This window comes from Enhydra lutris, unplaced genomic scaffold (assembly GCF_002288905.1).
Source record: "Enhydra lutris kenyoni isolate GAN:26980312 unplaced genomic scaffold, ASM228890v2 scaffoldscaffold23, whole genome shotgun sequence".
Taxonomy (NCBI): Eukaryota; Metazoa; Chordata; class Mammalia; order Carnivora; family Mustelidae; genus Enhydra; species Enhydra lutris.
In genome coordinates, this window is record NW_019154107.1 from 10,803,342 (window position 1) to 10,822,280 (window position 18,939).

The following is an 18,939-nucleotide window of genomic DNA, read 5'->3' on the forward strand; positions in this document are numbered from 1 at the left end:
AATGAAGAGTATGTGAAATAGCAATGGGAGTGAGAGGATTCAAGGGTTGTAGTCAAGCTGACAGTCATCTAGGGGGTTAAGCCATAACTACACATCATAGTAACAGCAGTGATCCGTGTTAAGTAGCTGTTTGTCCATTATAAAGTTTGTTTACATTAGGATGTTATTTGCTTTTCACACAAGGCTAGGAATTTAAGTATCCTTATAATTTTATGATCAGGTAACTGAAGTTCAAGGAAGACTAGTTACTCCTTCATAATCACACAGCCTATTAGTGAGTTCTGCCCATGCAACTGCCCAGTTGTACCTCCTCCTCCTCCTTCTTGTATTCTTTATCATATTTGGGTAAAGATTAGACACATTTGTGTTTTGTTTTTGACACTTTTAACCATATCTCTAACATTACTCTGTGACATTGTATTCTGGCAGTCAAAGAGTAAAGGAGTTTATTCCTACATTTTTTGTTGACAAAATGTTTAATGTAATTGTCACATTATAAACATGTTTATATTTATAAAGAAATACAAATTATTAGACTTTTATTTTCTAAAAGTGGCCTCTTTTTACCAGGGAAAGTTATCAGATTGCTGGCATTTAAATCATTTTCTCTTTTAGTGAATGGGAGGTGACTCAGATTAATGGCTCTTCTTTCTAGTCAGAAAAATCTAAAAGTTACATTTCATTGGAATTGATACTAAAATTATGTAAACGGATTGAAAAGAAACCAACTGTGAGATATGCATGTCATATAGAATAAAAAATTCTCTCCCCAAAAATGTCTAATTCTGACTTCATATTTTAAGATTTATTTGTTTGTTTGAGGGGGAGGAAGAGAGCACATGGGAGTGGGGGTTGGGACAAAGGGAGACAGAATTTTCAAGCAGACTGCTAATTGAGCATGGAACCTAACTTGGGGTTAAAACCAAGAGTCAGTTGCTTAACCAACTGAGCCACCCAGGAGCTCTATAATTCTGCCTTTAAATTAAACTAACTCACTGTTTAATTCCGGGTTGTTTTTTGTTTTTTGTTTTTGTTTTTGTTTGTTTGTTTTAGAATATCAATAAAAGACCTTTCATCATAGATAGGAAAATCCAAAAGTGCCTTAATTTATTAAATGTGCCATGTTTATACAGTGTTATTTGTACTACTTGCAAGCATGTAATTATATAATTTGTGTACTTCTTTATTTTACCTCATGGGAGACTTTGAGGAATTTATGTATAATGTAGATAAAACATTTAGCTATTTTTTTCCTAAACTACTGTATTGACCAGGATCTAGTCAGTTAAAGCAAATCCATTCCAAGTATTTCAATAGGGGAAATTTAATATTCAAAATAAGTTATAAATATGGTAGAAGAGCTGAAATGGCATGAAGCATTCCAGGGGTCAGCAACAGCAGGAAGCCACAGCCAGCCTTCTGCGGAGGGGAAAAAGAGGAGGAAACGGAATACCCAACTCCAGAACCTCAAACTACAGATCCTCTCTTGGAGAAATTTAACCTTGACATCAGCCAGTAGGAGAGCCTGGTGAAAGACAGACATATTAATGGGATAAAGTAGTGAACAAGGCAGATAAAACTCCTGTTCTCATGGCACTTCCACTGTATGGAAGACAAAATATATACCTATATACAAATAAAAATTAAGAAAATATTGATTAGTGATCATTGATAGGATAAATATAAAGCTGAGTGTTAAAGAATTATGAACCTTTATTCTCATAGATTTTTTGTATTTGATTTTTTAAACATTGTATTAAAATATTATTTATCTTAATTATTGAGTTTTTGATACCCTCTCATTCACCTCCTGCTAGTTTTGTTGGGGTGAGGCTTTAACGTCTGAAAAAAATTCTAGCTATTTAGCTTGAGCAGCTAGGTGAATGGTGTTGCAATCGGTGACATATGGGAGGCTAGGGAGAGTAGCTTCAAGGGTAAAAGTAAAGATTTATTTGTGGGGCATCTTAGGTCTCAAGTAACTTTTTAGATTTCAATTAGGTATGATAAATAGGCAACTGGATATGTAAATTTAGAATTCAGAGAGAGGTCAGAGCTGGAGATACAAGCACAGGAGACAAAATACAGAGATGATATTAAAATAAGAGGGCTAAATATGATTACATAGAGGGAGATTAGATGAGAGAATGCATAAGTATTTTTAAAAATAATGCCTTTACTAAGATATAATTCACATGTCATATAATTTGATGCATTTAAAGTGTATAATTCATTGTTTTTTATTGTGGTAAAATATACATAACATAAAATTTACCATTTTAACCATTTCTGATCATATACTTTAGTGGCATTACATACATTCACAGTGTGGTGCAACCATCCCCACTATCCATTTTCCAGAAATTTTTTGTCATTCCTGACAAATTCTGTATGCATTAAACAATAACTGCCTATTCCTCTCTTTTCCCCAGCTCAGGTAACTTCTCTTTTGCTTTTGTCTCTTTGAATTTGCCAATTCTAAGTATGGAGTTATACAATGTTATACATTGTATACAATGTTATACAATGGAGTTATACAATGTCCAATTCTAAGTGGAGTTATACAATGTTCGTCCTTTAGTGTCTGACTTACTTCATGTAGGATAATGTTTTGAAGTTTCATCCACGTTGCATCACGTATCAAAATGTCATTCTTTTTAAAGGCCAAATAATATTGTGTTGTATTTGTATACCACATTTTGTTTATCCATTCATATTCTGATAGACTTTTGAGTTCTTTCTATGTTTTGGCATTGCAAGTAAATCTACTATGAACATTGTTACACAAGTATCTCTTTAAGGCCTTGCTTTCAGTTCTTTTAGGTATATACCTAGGAGTGGAACTGCTAGATCATATGGTAGCTCTGTGTTTAACTTTTTGAGGAACTGCTAAGCTGGTTTTCCATCGCGGCTGCACCATTTTATACACCTACTAGTGATGCTCTAGGGTTCCATTTTTTCCACATCTTTGCCAAAACTTGTTGTTTTCCATTTTTTTATAATAACCATTCTAGTGTCTGTGAAGTGGTATTGTACAAAGCTTTTTGTACAATATTCCTCCCTCTACCATTTCCTCTCAGTAAAATATAAGCTCCATAAAAGCAATTGCTTTGCTTGTTCGCTGCTTTATGCCCAGCTGGGCCAGACATTTACTCTGCTCAACAAATATGTATTGACTGAATTAATGAATTTTAAATGCTTGATAAGCAACAATTCACTCATTTAATAAAATGATGTTATACATTCATGCCTAGGTTAGGTTGTGTGTTCCCTGCTGGGCTTAATGGTTTTATTTTATTTTTATCAAATGGCATGGCTTTGCTCTGGAAGGGGTTAGAGGAAATATACTGAATTTACATAGAAAGAAACTATCTCAAACCATTAAGGAGAAAAGTCAGTGAAAGAGTTCAGAAGTAAAATTAGAATGTTGTGGAAAAAGCAAGCAAGAGCTCGCGTGTTTACCTTCACATTTGAGCACCAAGCTGGTGGTATGAACATATTAGTCTCAAGGGTGGTAGCTGCAGTCTCCTTTTCAGGGAGACTTTCTGTCTTCCATTTACTTTACCTCCAAAATTCTCTTGGGTAAAGAAGAGGTTTTGTGGATACAGGTGTGCTGTTTTGTCCCCTTTGTGTTTGCAGAAATTAGGCTAGTTTTTATATATGCTGAGTTCAGAGAGGTTACTCTTTGTACGAAACTCTGATCATGAATTTTGGTAAGCATTGTATGTTTAAGATGACACCAGTATCTAGAGTCTGGAAATACGTACCTTATCAATTTTATGGAATAGATTTGATTTTTGTCTTATACATGTAATTAGAAATATAAATGCCCTTAATAATTAAGATTATTTACCATCTCCATGGTTAATTTTATTTATTGTATTTTTCTTCTGAAGTTAAGGAAAGCAAAGCTATTATCAAAAAAATATTGTCTGAAATTCTCCTTTTTAATCGGGTCTTTGCCTGGTTTTGAGATCAGGGTAATGTTGGCCTCACAGAAAAAGTCTGGAAGTTTTCCTCGTGTTTGCATTTTTTGAAACAGCTTCAGGAGAAAGGTATTATTTCTTCTTTGAATGTCTGGTAGAATTTTCCAGAGAATCCATCAGATACTAGACTCTTGTTTTATGGGAGGTTTTTGATCACTCCTTCAATCTCATTACTACTTATTGGTCTATTCAAGTTGTCAGTTTCCTCCTGTTTCAGTCTTGGAAGTTTATAGGTTTCCAGGAATGCATCCATTTCTTCTAGATTGCTTTGCTTATTGGCATATAGCTGTTGATAATAATTTCTATTTTATTTATTTATTTTTTACAGAATCAAGATCTTCTTTATTCTTCAGATTTAAAAACAAACTTTTATGAGTATACCATGGGATTAATAAATCCTGACACTAATTCAAACTAATCAGATTTTTTTATAAAATAAAGAATAATTTAAGAACCAGAATAGGTAATTAACAATGAGAGTTATTCTTTTTCAAATGACAGAAACATATTTTCTGTTATTTGTGGAAGCTCTTATATCATCAAGATACCAAGCAAGTAGAATCGGAAAACAAACTGTTTTTAAAAATTAAAATAAAGTATAAAAATTGGAGAGGGCTATAGAAAATTTTACCCAGATTATTTGAAAAGTCTCCCTTCCTGTTGATTAAAATACTCATTTCCCAGGTATCTTTTATATCTCATTGGGCATTATTGGAGCTCTGGTATGTGATTACTTTTCAATTAATTTTACTGATTCCATATGAACCGCCTTTTTAAATTACAGATGGTCCTTGACTTATAATGGTCTGATTTATGATTTTTTTTTTTTTTTTTTTTTTTTTTTGGTAGTTGACAGGCTGGCTGGAGGAAGCATGCTAACTTGAATCACTTCTGCAGAGGATTTCTGGGAATTGGCGACGACAGGGGTGGCCCGGATTTTTTGGATTGAGCTGGTGGTGGACACAGTGGCTGCACGAAGTGTGCTAACTCGATTCACTTCCACAGAGGATTTCTGGGAGTTGGCCATGCCCTGGGTGGCCAGGATTCTTTGTGATGAGCTTGTGGTAGACATGGTGGCTGCAGGAAATGTGCTAACTGGATTCACACCCACAGTGGGTTTCTGAGAAAGACTTGGTGGCTTAGAAGCAAGAACAGGAGATGGAGATTTAAGAAAGCTGTTTCCTTGCCATGGAGTTAAACTGTTACCTGATGAAGTCTTTTCTGAGCTTAAGGGAAGTTTGATGGTTGGAGATGGATGTCTGAATCCCTTCCCCAGGACTGAAGACTGACCCAAAAGGATCTTGGGCTGTTCAGTTTCTTTCCCTGGAGGCAGATGGCTGAAGCTGGCTGAGTCGCTGGAACTATGTGAAGTGGTGACTGGACATTTGGCCTGGTGCGGGACTACCACCTCTGGCTCAGTGACTACCACACCAGCATCAGTCTTTGACCCAGGCAGGACACTATTTGAATGGTCATCTGTGGAGGGGTGTGGAGAAGATATCTGTCTCTCATATCTGACATTTTTACGTTGTCTTCTTTTTCCAGAGATAAGTGGATCCTTAAGTGACTGCATCAAGGTTAGCTTTGTCTGAGACTCATCACCACCTTCATATCCAAATACAGAATCATCTTTTATCTCATGGGCTGGCCACACTGTTGGTTGTGAGCCATCACATTTGACAAAATTCTCCCATTTAGCATATTTCTGCACATCCACTTCAGAAGGTAAAGCCAAGTCACAGGGTCTCTGTTTCCACATATCTACATAATCTGCTGCTTTAGAAATTATGAAGTCAGAATTCTCACTTGTTTTACTTTCTTTGCTTTTTTTGCAAGAAGTCAATACTGTCAGCTCAGGAGGAGGTGGAGAATGAGACAGCTCCCAATGCTGATTCAGAGAGGGTGCAGAGTACCTCTTGAAGCTCCTTTTCATCGGCGGAGTGTTCATCTTTTGCTTGTTATAGAGCAGCCTATTTGCAGTGCAGGCTACGGATATAGAAGGATCCAAACATAGGGGTTCAGCGGTAGCCAAGATCAGCTGGCTCTCAAGTGACAGTTTGTCTTCCTGGGTCCATTCCTGGCCATCGCTGGTTATGGACTGCACGTCGCAGGCTAACGTCTGCATGGTCGGGCGCAGGAGAATGTGCCTACTCTGGTAGCCCGGAGGTTCTCCACTGATGCACTGCCTGTAGTCCCGCACCTGTGCTATGACACACCCGCAGTGGAAGAAGTTCACCTCAGATTTTTCCAGGAGGTCCAGCAAAACAGGAGGTAATTCTTCAGCATCCAGATATTCAAGAAATTCCCTTTCTTCATAAGGCAGCCGAATAGTCTCTGAATACGCTCCATGTTTCTCTTCGAGCATCAGTGAATATCCCTCTTTTCCTGGGTATAGGTTGACCACTAAACACGGCAACGACTCTCTCCTCACGAGCTTCTCTAGCAAGTTCACGTTGCTTCTTAGCTCCTCTGGAGCCTCAGGCTCTCTCCCACATTCTTCCACATAGATGTCGTAAAGCTTTTCGTAGAGAGATGCTTCCCCACTCGACGAGACTTTCCTTTTAGGAGGCCTCTGCTGGGCACCTGCGATGACATAGTCCGCACGGTCCAAAGCTCGTTCTAAAGCCTGTTGCATCATGGTACAAAAGGGGCCCCCAAAGAAGAGAAAATTCAAATGCCTAGCAGAGTGGGAAAAAAACCCCGCCCTTCGGGTCAATATAGTCTTGCAAGCTCCGCAACTCCACAATGGAACCACCAGTTTAACTTCAAAATTGACACCAAGAAACCCACTAACAAGAAAGCAATACACAGAATTCTTGCAAGTCTCTGAAAAATACCTGTATCTGTACAGGCTGCCACCACTGCGCTGGGCCTTGCCTCACCTCGCCTTCCGTCGTTGCCTTTGGTTAGGCCGGAAGTCAGTGCGGAGGGGTCAAACTATAGAGCCTTCTGTGCGCTTGCGCGCTACCTCAGGCTGCACCTTCTGCCTCCTTGGCGGTGTGGTTTTCAGTGGTCTGTACTTCCTGTTGTGGTGCCTGCACTTCCTGTTGGAAGTAGGGCCAGACGTCTGTGTCCAGTCAATGCAGTTTAACAGGATAATAACAATAACCTTTTATAGAAAGTGATTCAATGCCATCCTTTTCCCCACTTTGTTCTCATTAAGAGTAAAGAAAAATTACAAATATAAATATGTCCTATGTGCTTTCCTTTCCCTGTAGAAAATGTATGTTCAACCAACAGCTACTTTGAGAATGAATTATGAGGAAACTAATATGCTAGAATTGAGACAGTAGTATCAGTGACAAGTGACTTGCCATGTAGGAGTTAACAATTTCCCTGGTGAGGCAAACAAATAATCAGATAAATAGAATACACCACAATTTATAGACGTGGGCAGAGTGATAAAAGAAGTTCTAAACATGGAGAAGTGAAAAAAAAAAAAAAAACCTATTCCCAAAGGAGATGATAGTTGAGCTTTCTTAAAGAATGAATAGAAAGTTATCAGACAAAAGGATTCAAGTCATGGGATTTTCTGAAGTAAGGAGAGAAATCTAGACTGGAGCTACGGATGAGGATGTTACCTATTTGAAATTATTTTCCAAAGAGTTCCCACCATAAGTCATTCATATTTCAAAGCTACTCAAAATAAAATTTATCTAATGCTCCAGGAAATTAACCAAGCAGACATTTTTTTTTCAAATGAAGAAACTGACATTCAACCAACTGAGGTAATAGGCTCAAGATTATAAAATGGTAAGCAGTTGAGACAGGGTACAAATCCAAATCTCTGACTGTGAAGCTTGACCTCTTTCCTATTTTTTCATGAAATTAACCTTAAAAACAGGAGCATCTGGAAACATTGACAGGGAATTTGGTGGTAGGTGCCCAGCTGGACATCATCTTACATGCAAATTTGGTGGTAGGTGCCCAGCTGGACATCATCTTACATGCAAAAAAAAAATGCATGGTTTTTTTTTTTTTTTTTTTTTTTTTACAAATGTAAAACATTAAATTACTTATTTTGAAGCAAAATTGACAACTCATGAAGATGCCCCATTAGAACCAGTCATGGAAAAATAAATACACAAGAATGGTGAAGAAGTTGTTTTGGAAATGTGTCAGGGGATGAGTGAAACAGGTGATGGAAATTAAAGAGTACATTTATGATGAGCCCTGAGCAATGAAAGTATAGAATTGTTGAATCACTATATTATACACTGGAAAATGATATAACACTTTATGTTGATTATACTGGAATTAAAATAAAGTACTTAATAAAAAAATAAGTAATGGCAAAAGATTTGCCTTACCAGATGTTATATTGTACTAAACAGTGTGTTTGTTGTATAAATATCAAGAGATGTAAGTCGAACAGTTCAATATCTAAGAAGTAATTCCCAAAATATGCAGGAATTTGACACATAGTAAATGTGGCATCACATGTCAGTGGAGAAAAGATAAAGTCTTCACTCAGTCTTGTTTGTAAAAAAGGAAACTGGAAAAAATACTTTTTTCTGTCTTAACATTTCTGTAAAAATAAATGAATCAATGATGAAACTATAAAACTACTGGAAGAAAATAGTGAAATTTTTTTAAATGTATATAAGTACAGAGTACAAAAAGACTTTCTAAAAGTCCCCAAATCCAGAGGGTATAAAAGGATTGATGTAATTATTAGAGAGAAATAAAAAAAACTCTCTCCATGTCAATCAAGATGAAATTAAATGGTAAATGGCAAACTTACAGAATATATTTGAAATAGAATTCAAAATAAACCAATATCCTTACTATAAGAAAATCCTGCAGCTCTGCCATACTGTTTTATATTTTGGGGTCATTTTTGTTGTTTCCACCAGTTGTCTTTATACTTATACCTTTATGTAATCAATCATCTTAGTATTCTTCTTTCCTTACTTTGATTTTTCTATGATGTCAGCTTACAATATTTTAATTCTCATGTATATGTTAACGAATCAGGTTACTCTATATTCCTTTCTCTCTTCTCTTTGCATTTTTTAGTTATGTTATTTCTACTTCTTCAGAGCAAATAATATTTACATATTATTCTTATAACTGTAATACTTAATACTGCCTTTATTTTAGTACCAGATCATCAATTATGTATGCTCACTACCAAGATTTCTCTAAATCTTTCTCCATTCTTACATTGTAAAAGTTTTTCATTCTCTATTTTTAGGAAGCATTTATGTATATGATATTTCCTGAGATTCTTTTTCTAATGCTTAAAACTTTGCTAGTAATAAAATCTTGGCTCATATTCTGTCCTTTCCTTTAGATTCTTGGAAATGTTACTCTGCTTTGTTGTGCTTTGTGTTTTCTTTTTGTAAGTGACTTGGCTTTCTCTGGAAGTTTGGAGGATATTATTTTTCATTTTATTTTACTTCATTTTATTTTATTTTTGATACAGTTAACATACAGCGTTATATTAGTTTCAGGTGTACAATACAGTGATTCAACCATTCCATACATCACCCAGTTCTCATCATGACAAGTGGCCTTCTTAATGCCCATCAACTTTTCAACCAATCCTCCCACTCCTCTTCCCTCTGATAACCATTAAATTGTCCTCTATAATTAAGAATCTGTTTCTTGGCTTATCTCACTCTCTCTCTTCCCCTTGCTCATTTGTTTTGTTTCTTAAATTCTCCATATAAGTGAAATCATATGGTATTTGTCTTTCTCTGCCTGACTTATTTACTTAGCTTTATAGTCTCCAGCTTCTTCCATGTCATTATAAGTAACAAGATTTCATTCTTTTTTATGGTCAAATAATATTCCACTGTGTGTGTGTGTCTGTATATATATTCCATTGTGCATGTGTGTGTGTGTGTATATATGTGTATGTGTATATATACGTTTGTGTGTGTGTGTGTGTGTGTGTGTGTGTGTGTGTGTGTGTGTATAATGCTGCTAAAAACATACGGGTCCATGTATCCTTTTGAATTAGTAGTTTTGTATTTTGGAGGAAGGGGAGGTAAAAACCCAGTAGTGCAATTATTGGATCCTAAGGTAGTTCTATTTTTAACTTTTTATGAAACCTCTTTACTGCTTTTCACAGTGGCTGCACCTATTTGCATTTCCACCGACAGTACAAGAGGGTTCCTCATTCTCCACATCCTCACCAACACCTGTTGTTTCTTGTGTTTTTGATTCTAGCCCTTCTGACAGGTGTGAGGTAATATCTCATTGTAGTTTTTTTTTAAAGATTTTATTTATTTATCTGACAGACAGAGATCACAAGTAGGCAGAGAGGCAGGCAGAGAGAGAGGGAAGCAGGCTCCCCGCTAAGCAGAGAGTCCGATGTGGCGCTCGATCCCAGGACCCTGGGAACATGACCTGAGCCGAAGGCAGAGGCCTTAACCCACTGAGCCACCCAGGTGCCCCCTCATTGTAGTTTTGATTTGCATTTCCCTGATGATGAGTGATATTGAGCATCTCTTCATGTGTCTGTTGGCCATCTGGATATTGTCTTTGGAGAAATGTATGTTCATTTCTTCTGTCCATTTTTAAATTAGATTATTTGTTTTGGGGGGGTGTCAATTTATCTAAGTTCTTTATGTATTTTGATTACTAACACCTTATCAGATATATCATTTGCAAATATCTTCTCTCATTCAGTGGGTTGCCTTTTAGTAGTATTGATTGCTTCAGTCACTATGCAGAAGCTTTTTATTTTAATATAGTCCCAATAATTTATTTTTGTGTTTGTTTCCTTTGCCTCAGGAGACATATTAGAAAGAAGTTTCTATAGCCAGTGGCAAAACAGTTACTGCTGTGTTCTCTTCTAGGATTTCAATGGTTTCAGGTCTCACATTTAGGTCTTTAATCCATTTTGGATTATTTTTGTGTATGGTATAAGAAAGTGGTCTAATTTTATTATTTTGCTTGCTGCTTTCCAGTTTTTCCAATACCACTTGTTGAAAAGGCCATCTTTTTTCTATTGGACATTCTTTCCTGTTTGTTAAAGATTAATTGACCATATAGTTGTGGGTTCATTTCTGAATTGTCTGTGTTTTCTATTCTGTTCTGTTGGTCTTTGTGTCTGTTTTTGTGCCAATACCATACTGTTTTGATTACTACAGCTCTGTAATATAACTTGAAGTCTGGAAACTATGATGCACAATCACTTGTTTACATATAAAATTCCTGTTGGGGTGTCAAGGTGAAATTTTCCTCTGCTTTGTGTGAGTGTGGATGTGCATATGTGCACATGTGTTTTACAACTGTTATTTGCTGAAGTGATTATCATTTTTCTGGCTTTTACCCCTGAACGAGCAATAGAAGATACTTTGAACTGAGTAGAATAGGGAGATCCGATGGTTACCTGATTCCATATTTCAAGACCACCTTTTTCGCTGTCATTATGACATGTGGATCTTATTATTTTTATTGTTGTTGTTGGTGGTGGTGGTAGTTTTTAACAAATGGAACATTTTTTCACAAGTCTGGTTTCTTCTGATTCTTTGACCAAATCTTGGTTCACTAGAGCCCTTTATTTATAGTCAGCTTCCTCCCTCACCTTCACCATTAAGGCTTCAAAGGAAACATTTCCTCTCAAAGGTATCTCACTCTCTTTCCAAGAAGAGTTGACCACCTCTGGTCCTGTGCTCTTTCTGTGCTCCTTTCTTTTGATACCTCAGTAACTATGGTCTAATCTACCTGGCCTCAAATTGTTTCTCAGTATTTGCCATCTCAAAATTTGGCCTCAAGGCTGTCTACAAATTAATAAAAATAAGATCATTAACCTAGGAGGAAAAAAAAGGGGGGGGGTTCAAAATGACAGTTGACAAAAGAAGGAATACAAATACCACTTAAGTATATGAAAAGACATTCAACCTCACAAGTAAGAGAATTATAAGTTAAGAATTTTTTATTTTAATAAAAGTCCTATTTTTACCTCTTACATTACCAAAGATTAACATACTTTATAGCTTATCTTGTTAGCTAATGGTGTGGGGAAACAGACAACTCTTAAACATTGTTGAGGGTGTTAATTGGACCAAATCCTATGGATAACAAAGAACCTGGTAATAGGGTTTGCCCCCAGATTTGATTTCAGGGTGACTGAGGCTCATAGGTAGGAATTTTCCACTATTAGTATATGCTCATTAAAAATGAACTTAATTTTCAATTTTTTAAGTGCAACATTTCCACTGTTACTTCATACTCTAGATGAATAACAACTGTTATCCATCAGTGGAGGTAGCAGTACTTCATTCTGAATATCATTTTGCAACATAAGAGCACTCAAGAGGAAATGAATAGCAAGGACAAAAATCTAGGGAAATTCTGGCATTTAACTGCAAGGAACTGAGTGAAGAGTGGCATAAAAGGAAAACCAGGAAAAGGCCTTCTAATAAAATCTCAAGATGACTGGACATAAATAGTATTCAATGTCATATTGTGCTCAAGCCAGATAATGACTGAAAGCCAAGAGATTTTTGGTAACACTAGTAACATTTTTTGATACATAATGGAGAGAAAACGCAAGCCATAGTAGAGAAAGAGATGAACTTGTGTTGAAAAAATGAGAATAGTTTAAAATGCTACTGAAAAATTTGTATTAGTGCAGGTGAAGAGGTAAGTTATAGGTAGACATAGAGTAAACAAATGTGCACACCAAGACTGCCTCTCTGTAAAATCTCTTAATAATGCACTAAATGGGTCAGATAAATATAACATGCATAATGATATTATCAGTAATGCTATTTTGGAATTTCAGAAAAGGATGTAAGCCTTCATGTAGACTTTTATTTGACAAATGAGAAACTAACACACCCAAAGCCACAATTCAAATTAATGACTTATTCATGTTATGTGCTTTATACATTATAGACATAATAAATGGTAAATAAAGACATCAGTAACTACAAAGTCAAAATAGGCAGCAATACTTTGTATAATTTGGATTCGAGATAAATCCATATTAGTAAAGAAAACCAGGAGCCAGAAGCAATGTAACAGCTTTTTCATATTAGCCACCAAGGTAGTCAATTACAATTGTATTTATTAGACTAGTGAACAGAAGGGTTATGAGAGTGGGAATGATTACAGTGCTGTTGTATAAATTGTATCTTCAAGAAAACACTTAAGTAAAAGATATCGAGTTAATTGTTATGATATTGTTCGTGTGTGTATGAAGACTAATTTGGGAAGACCCTGCATCTTGATAAAACTGAATATAATGGGATTGAACTCCTCCATTCCATAAGAGTTTTCTTTGTCTGGCTACCATCATAATGGATTTTTTTTTAAGATTTTATTTATTTATTTGACAGAGATCACAAGTAGGCAGAGAGGCAGGCAGAGAGAGAGGAGGAAGCAGGCTCCCCACTGAACAGAGAGCCCAATGTGGGGCTCAATCCTAAGACCCTGGGAACATGACCTGCGCTGAAGGCAGAGGCTTTAACCCACTGAGCCACCCAGGCGCCCCCCATCATAATGGAATTTTAAGGAAGAAGCAGATATTATAACTAGAATTCATGTATACAATAAAACCATTTTCATTTCTTTGTAATAGTTGTTTCATATGAGAAGAACATGAGAGATAACCTTAGAGAGTACTGATAGCAAAGTAGGTTTGACAGCTGACTCTTGGAAAGTGTCTTGTGTAATTATCCCACCTATCCTCTGGCTAGGGATAAGTGTTTTTCATATGACCTATACTTCTGAAAATACTGAATTTCAAAATATCATTTCATGTACATAGCTATTGACATCTGCAAATATTTATCCATTTAGTTCTAGAGTCCCATTGGTGATTCTTCCATCAAAAACTAAGAGTAGAGCAAAGCTAATAATGGGCAAGCCCTCATTCATGCTGTTTTATTTATTTATTTCTCTCCCTGATGCTGCATCTAGGGATGCCTTCCACTTTATGCCTCATGGCAACTGCAGCTCTTCCTGGCAATAATATGAGACAAGTTTAACTGAATTTCAGCTGTATGGGACTTCACTCCCAGAAAGGGTGTTCTATTTATATTGAATTTTTTTTTATAAAAATGAAAAGTTGGATCTGGAAAACATAAATGGAGGAGGACTACATTCACAGTAGGAAAAGAAGATTAAATATTAAGGGTTGTGTGATTTATCTCTATGAGGTGCTGCTGCAAAGGAGATTAAGCTTTTAAAAAGTGGTGACCTTGATATAAATTCCATATTTAGCCAGTGGTGAAATATTATGAACAATGAAGAGTATGTGAAATAGCAATGGGAGTGAGAGGATTCAAGGGTTGTAGTCAAGCTGACAGTCATCTAGGGGGTTAAGCCATAACTACACATCATAGTAACAGCAGTGATCCGTGTTAAGTAGCTGTTTGTCCATTATAAAGTTTGTTTACATTAGGATGTTATTTGCTTTTCACACAAGGCTAGGAATTTAAGTATCCTTATAATTTTATGATCAGGTAACTGAAGTTCAAGGAAGACTAGTTACTCCTTCATAATCACACAGCCTATTAGTGAGTTCTGCCCATGCAACTGCCCAGTTGTACCTCCTCCTCCTCCTTCTTGTATTCTTTATCATATTTGGGTAAAGATTAGACACATTTGTGTTTTGTTTTTGACACTTTTAACCATATCTCTAACATTACTCTGTGACATTGTATTCTGGCAGTCAAAGAGTAAAGGAGTTTATTCCTACATTTTTTGTTGACAAAATGTTTAATGTAATTGTCACATTATAAACATGTTTATATTTATAAAGAAATACAAATTATTAGACTTTTATTTTCTAAAAGTGGCCTCTTTTTACCAGGGAAAGTTATCAGATTGCTGGCATTTAAATCATTTTCTCTTTTAGTGAATGGGAGGTGACTCAGATTAATGGCTCTTCTTTCTAGTCAGAAAAATCTAAAAGTTACATTTCATTGGAATTGATACTAAAATTATGTAAACGGATTGAAAAGAAACCAACTGTGAGATATGCATGTCATATAGAATAAAAAATTCTCTCCCCAAAAATGTCTAATTCTGACTTCATATTTTAAGATTTATTTGTTTGTTTGAGGGGGAGGAAGAGAGCACATGGGAGTGGGGGTTGGGACAAAGGGAGACAGAATTTTCAAGCAGACTGCTAATTGAGCATGGAACCTAACTTGGGGTTAAAACCAAGAGTCAGTTGCTTAACCAACTGAGCCACCCAGGAGCTCTATAATTCTGCCTTTAAATTAAACTAACTCACTGTTTAATTCCGGGTTGTTTTTTGTTTTTTGTTTTTGTTTTTGTTTGTTTGTTTTAGAATATCAATAAAAGACCTTTCATCATAGATAGGAAAATCCAAAAGTGCCTTAATTTATTAAATGTGCCATGTTTATACAGTGTTATTTGTACTACTTGCAAGCATGTAATTATATAATTTGTGTACTTCTTTATTTTACCTCATGGGAGACTTTGAGGAATTTATGTATAATGTAGATAAAACATTTAGCTATTTTTTTCCTAAACTACTGTATTGACCAGGATCTAGTCAGTTAAAGCAAATCCATTCCAAGTATTTCAATAGGGGAAATTTAATATTCAAAATAAGTTATAAATATGGTAGAAGAGCTGAAATGGCATGAAGCATTCCAGGGGTCAGCAACAGCAGGAAGCCACAGCCAGCCTTCTGCGGAGGGGAAAAAGAGGAGGAAACGGAATACCCAACTCCAGAACCTCAAACTACAGATCCTCTCTTGGAGAAATTTAACCTTGACATCAGCCAGTAGGAGAGCCTGGTGAAAGACAGACATATTAATGGGATAAAGTAGTGAACAAGGCAGATAAAACTCCTGTTCTCATGGCACTTCCACTGTATGGAAGACAAAATATATACCTATATACAAATAAAAATTAAGAAAATATTGATTAGTGATCATTGATAGGATAAATATAAAGCTGAGTGTTAAAGAATTATGAACCTTTATTCTCATAGATTTTTTGTATTTGATTTTTTAAACATTGTATTAAAATATTATTTATCTTAATTATTGAGTTTTTGATACCCTCTCATTCACCTCCTGCTAGTTTTGTTGGGGTGAGGCTTTAACGTCTGAAAAAAATTCTAGCTATTTAGCTTGAGCAGCTAGGTGAATGGTGTTGCAATCGGTGACATATGGGAGGCTAGGGAGAGTAGCTTCAAGGGTAAAAGTAAAGATTTATTTGTGGGGCATCTTAGGTCTCAAGTAACTTTTTAGATTTCAATTAGGTATGATAAATAGGCAACTGGATATGTAAATTTAGAATTCAGAGAGAGGTCAGAGCTGGAGATACAAGCACAGGAGACAAAATACAGAGATGATATTAAAATAAGAGGGCTAAATATGATTACATAGAGGGAGATTAGATGAGAGAATGCATAAGTATTTTTAAAAATAATGCCTTTACTAAGATATAATTCACATGTCATATAATTTGATGCATTTAAAGTGTATAATTCATTGTTTTTTATTGTGGTAAAATATACATAACATAAAATTTACCATTTTAACCATTTCTGATCATATACTTTAGTGGCATTACATACATTCACAGTGTGGTGCAACCATCCCCACTATCCATTTTCCAGAAATTTTTTGTCATTCCTGACAAATTCTGTATGCATTAAACAATAACTGCCTATTCCTCTCTTTTCCCCAGCTCAGGTAACTTCTCTTTTGCTTTTGTCTCTTTGAATTTGCCAATTCTAAGTATGGAGTTATACAATGTTATACATTGTATACAATGTTATACAATGGAGTTATACAATGTCCAATTCTAAGTGGAGTTATACAATGTTCGTCCTTTAGTGTCTGACTTACTTCATGTAGGATAATGTTTTGAAGTTTCATCCACGTTGCATCACGTATCAAAATGTCATTCTTTTTAAAGGCCAAATAATATTGTGTTGTATTTGTATACCACATTTTGTTTATCCATTCATATTCTGATAGACTTTTGAGTTCTTTCTATGTTTTGGCATTGCAAGTAAATCTACTATGAACATTGTTACACAAGTATCTCTTTAAGGCCTTGCTTTCAGTTCTTTTAGGTATATACCTAGGAGTGGAACTGCTAGATCATATGGTAGCTCTGTGTTTAACTTTTTGAGGAACTGCTAAGCTGGTTTTCCATCGCGGCTGCACCATTTTATACACCTACTAGTGATGCTCTAGGGTTCCATTTTTTCCACATCTTTGCCAAAACTTGTTGTTTTCCATTTTTTTATAATAACCATTCTAGTGTCTGTGAAGTGGTATTGTACAAAGCTTTTTGTACAATATTCCTCCCTCTACCATTTCCTCTCAGTAAAATATAAGCTCCATAAAAGCAATTGCTTTGCTTGTTCGCTGCTTTATGCCCAGCTGGGCCAGACATTTACTCTGCTCAACAAATATGTATTGACTGAATTAATGAATTTTAAATGCTTGATAAGCAACAATTCACTCATTTAATAAAATGATGTTATACATTCATGCCTAGGTTAGGTTGTGTGTTCCCTGCTGGGCTTAATGGTTTTATTTTATTTTTATCAAATGGCATGGCTTTGCTCTGGAAGGGGTTAGAGGAAATATACTGAATTTACATAGAAAGAAACTATCTCAAACCATTAAGGAGAAAAGTCAGTGAAAGAGTTCAGAAGTAAAATTAGAATGTTGTGGAAAAAGCAAGCAAGAGCTCGCGTGTTTACCTTCACATTTGAGCACCAAGCTGGTGGTATGAACATATTAGTCTCAAGGGTGGTAGCTGCAGTCTCCTTTTCAGGGAGACTTTCTGTCTTCCATTTACTTTACCTCCAAAATTCTCTTGGGTAAAGAAGAGGTTTTGTGGATACAGGTGTGCTGTTTTGTCCCCTTTGTGTTTGCAGAAATTAGGCTAGTTTTTATATATGCTGAGTTCAGAGAGGTTACTCTTTGTACGAAACTCTGATCATGAATTTTGGTAAGCATTGTATGTTTAAGATGACACCAGTATCTAGAGTCTGGAAATACGTACCTTATCAATTTTATGGAATAGATTTGATTTTTGTCTTATACATGTAATTAGAAATATAAATGCCCTTAATAATTAAGATTATTTACCATCTCCATGGTTAATTTTATTTATTGTATTTTTCTTCTGAAGTTAAGGAAAGCAAAGCTATTATCAAAAAAATATTGTCTGAAATTCTCCTTTTTAATCGGGTCTTTGCCTGGTTTTGAGATCAGGGTAATGTTGGCCTCACAGAAAAAGTCTGGAAGTTTTCCTCGTGTTTGCATTTTTTGAAACAGCTTCAGGAGAAAGGTATTATTTCTTCTTTGAATGTCTGGTAGAATTTTCCAGAGAATCCATCAGATACTAGACTCTTGTTTTATGGGAGGTTTTTGATCACTCCTTCAATCTCATTACTACTTATTGGTCTATTCAAGTTGTCAGTTTCCTCCTGTTTCAGTCTTGGAAGTTTATAGGTTTCCAGGAATGCATCCATTTCTTCTAGATTGCTTTGCTTATTGGCATATAGCTGTTGATAATAATTTCTATTTTATTTATTTATTTTTTACAGAATCAAGATCTTCTTTATTCTTCAGATTTAAAAACAAACTTTTATGAGTATACCATGGGATTAATAAATCCTGACACTAATTCAAACTAATCAGATTTTTTTATAAAATAAAGAATAATTTAAGAACCAGAATAGGTAATTAACAATGAGAGTTATTCTTTTTCAAATGACAGAAACATATTTTCTGTTATTTGTGGAAGCTCTTATATCATCAAGATACCAAGCAAGTAGAATCGGAAAACAAACTGTTTTTAAAAATTAAAATAAAGTATAAAAATTGGAGAGGGCTATAGAAAATTTTACCCAGATTATTTGAAAAGTCTCCCTTCCTGTTGATTAAAATACTCATTTCCCAGGTATCTTTTATATCTCATTGGGCATTATTGGAGCTCTGGTATGTGATTACTTTTCAATTAATTTTACTGATTCCATATGAAC

At 35.4% G+C, this 18,939-nt stretch overlaps 1 protein-coding gene and 1 pseudogene across 1 annotated transcript in view; one reads left to right on the forward strand and one right to left on the reverse strand.

The window, feature by feature from the left end:
- LOC111150371 (interleukin 1 receptor accessory protein like 1) overlaps positions 1 to 18,939 on the forward strand; it is a 786,204-nt gene that overhangs the window by 106,667 nt on the left and 660,598 nt on the right. The gene's annotated exons all lie outside the window — the stretch shown is intronic.
- LOC111150339 lies at positions 1,342 to 6,618 on the reverse strand (annotated as a pseudogene).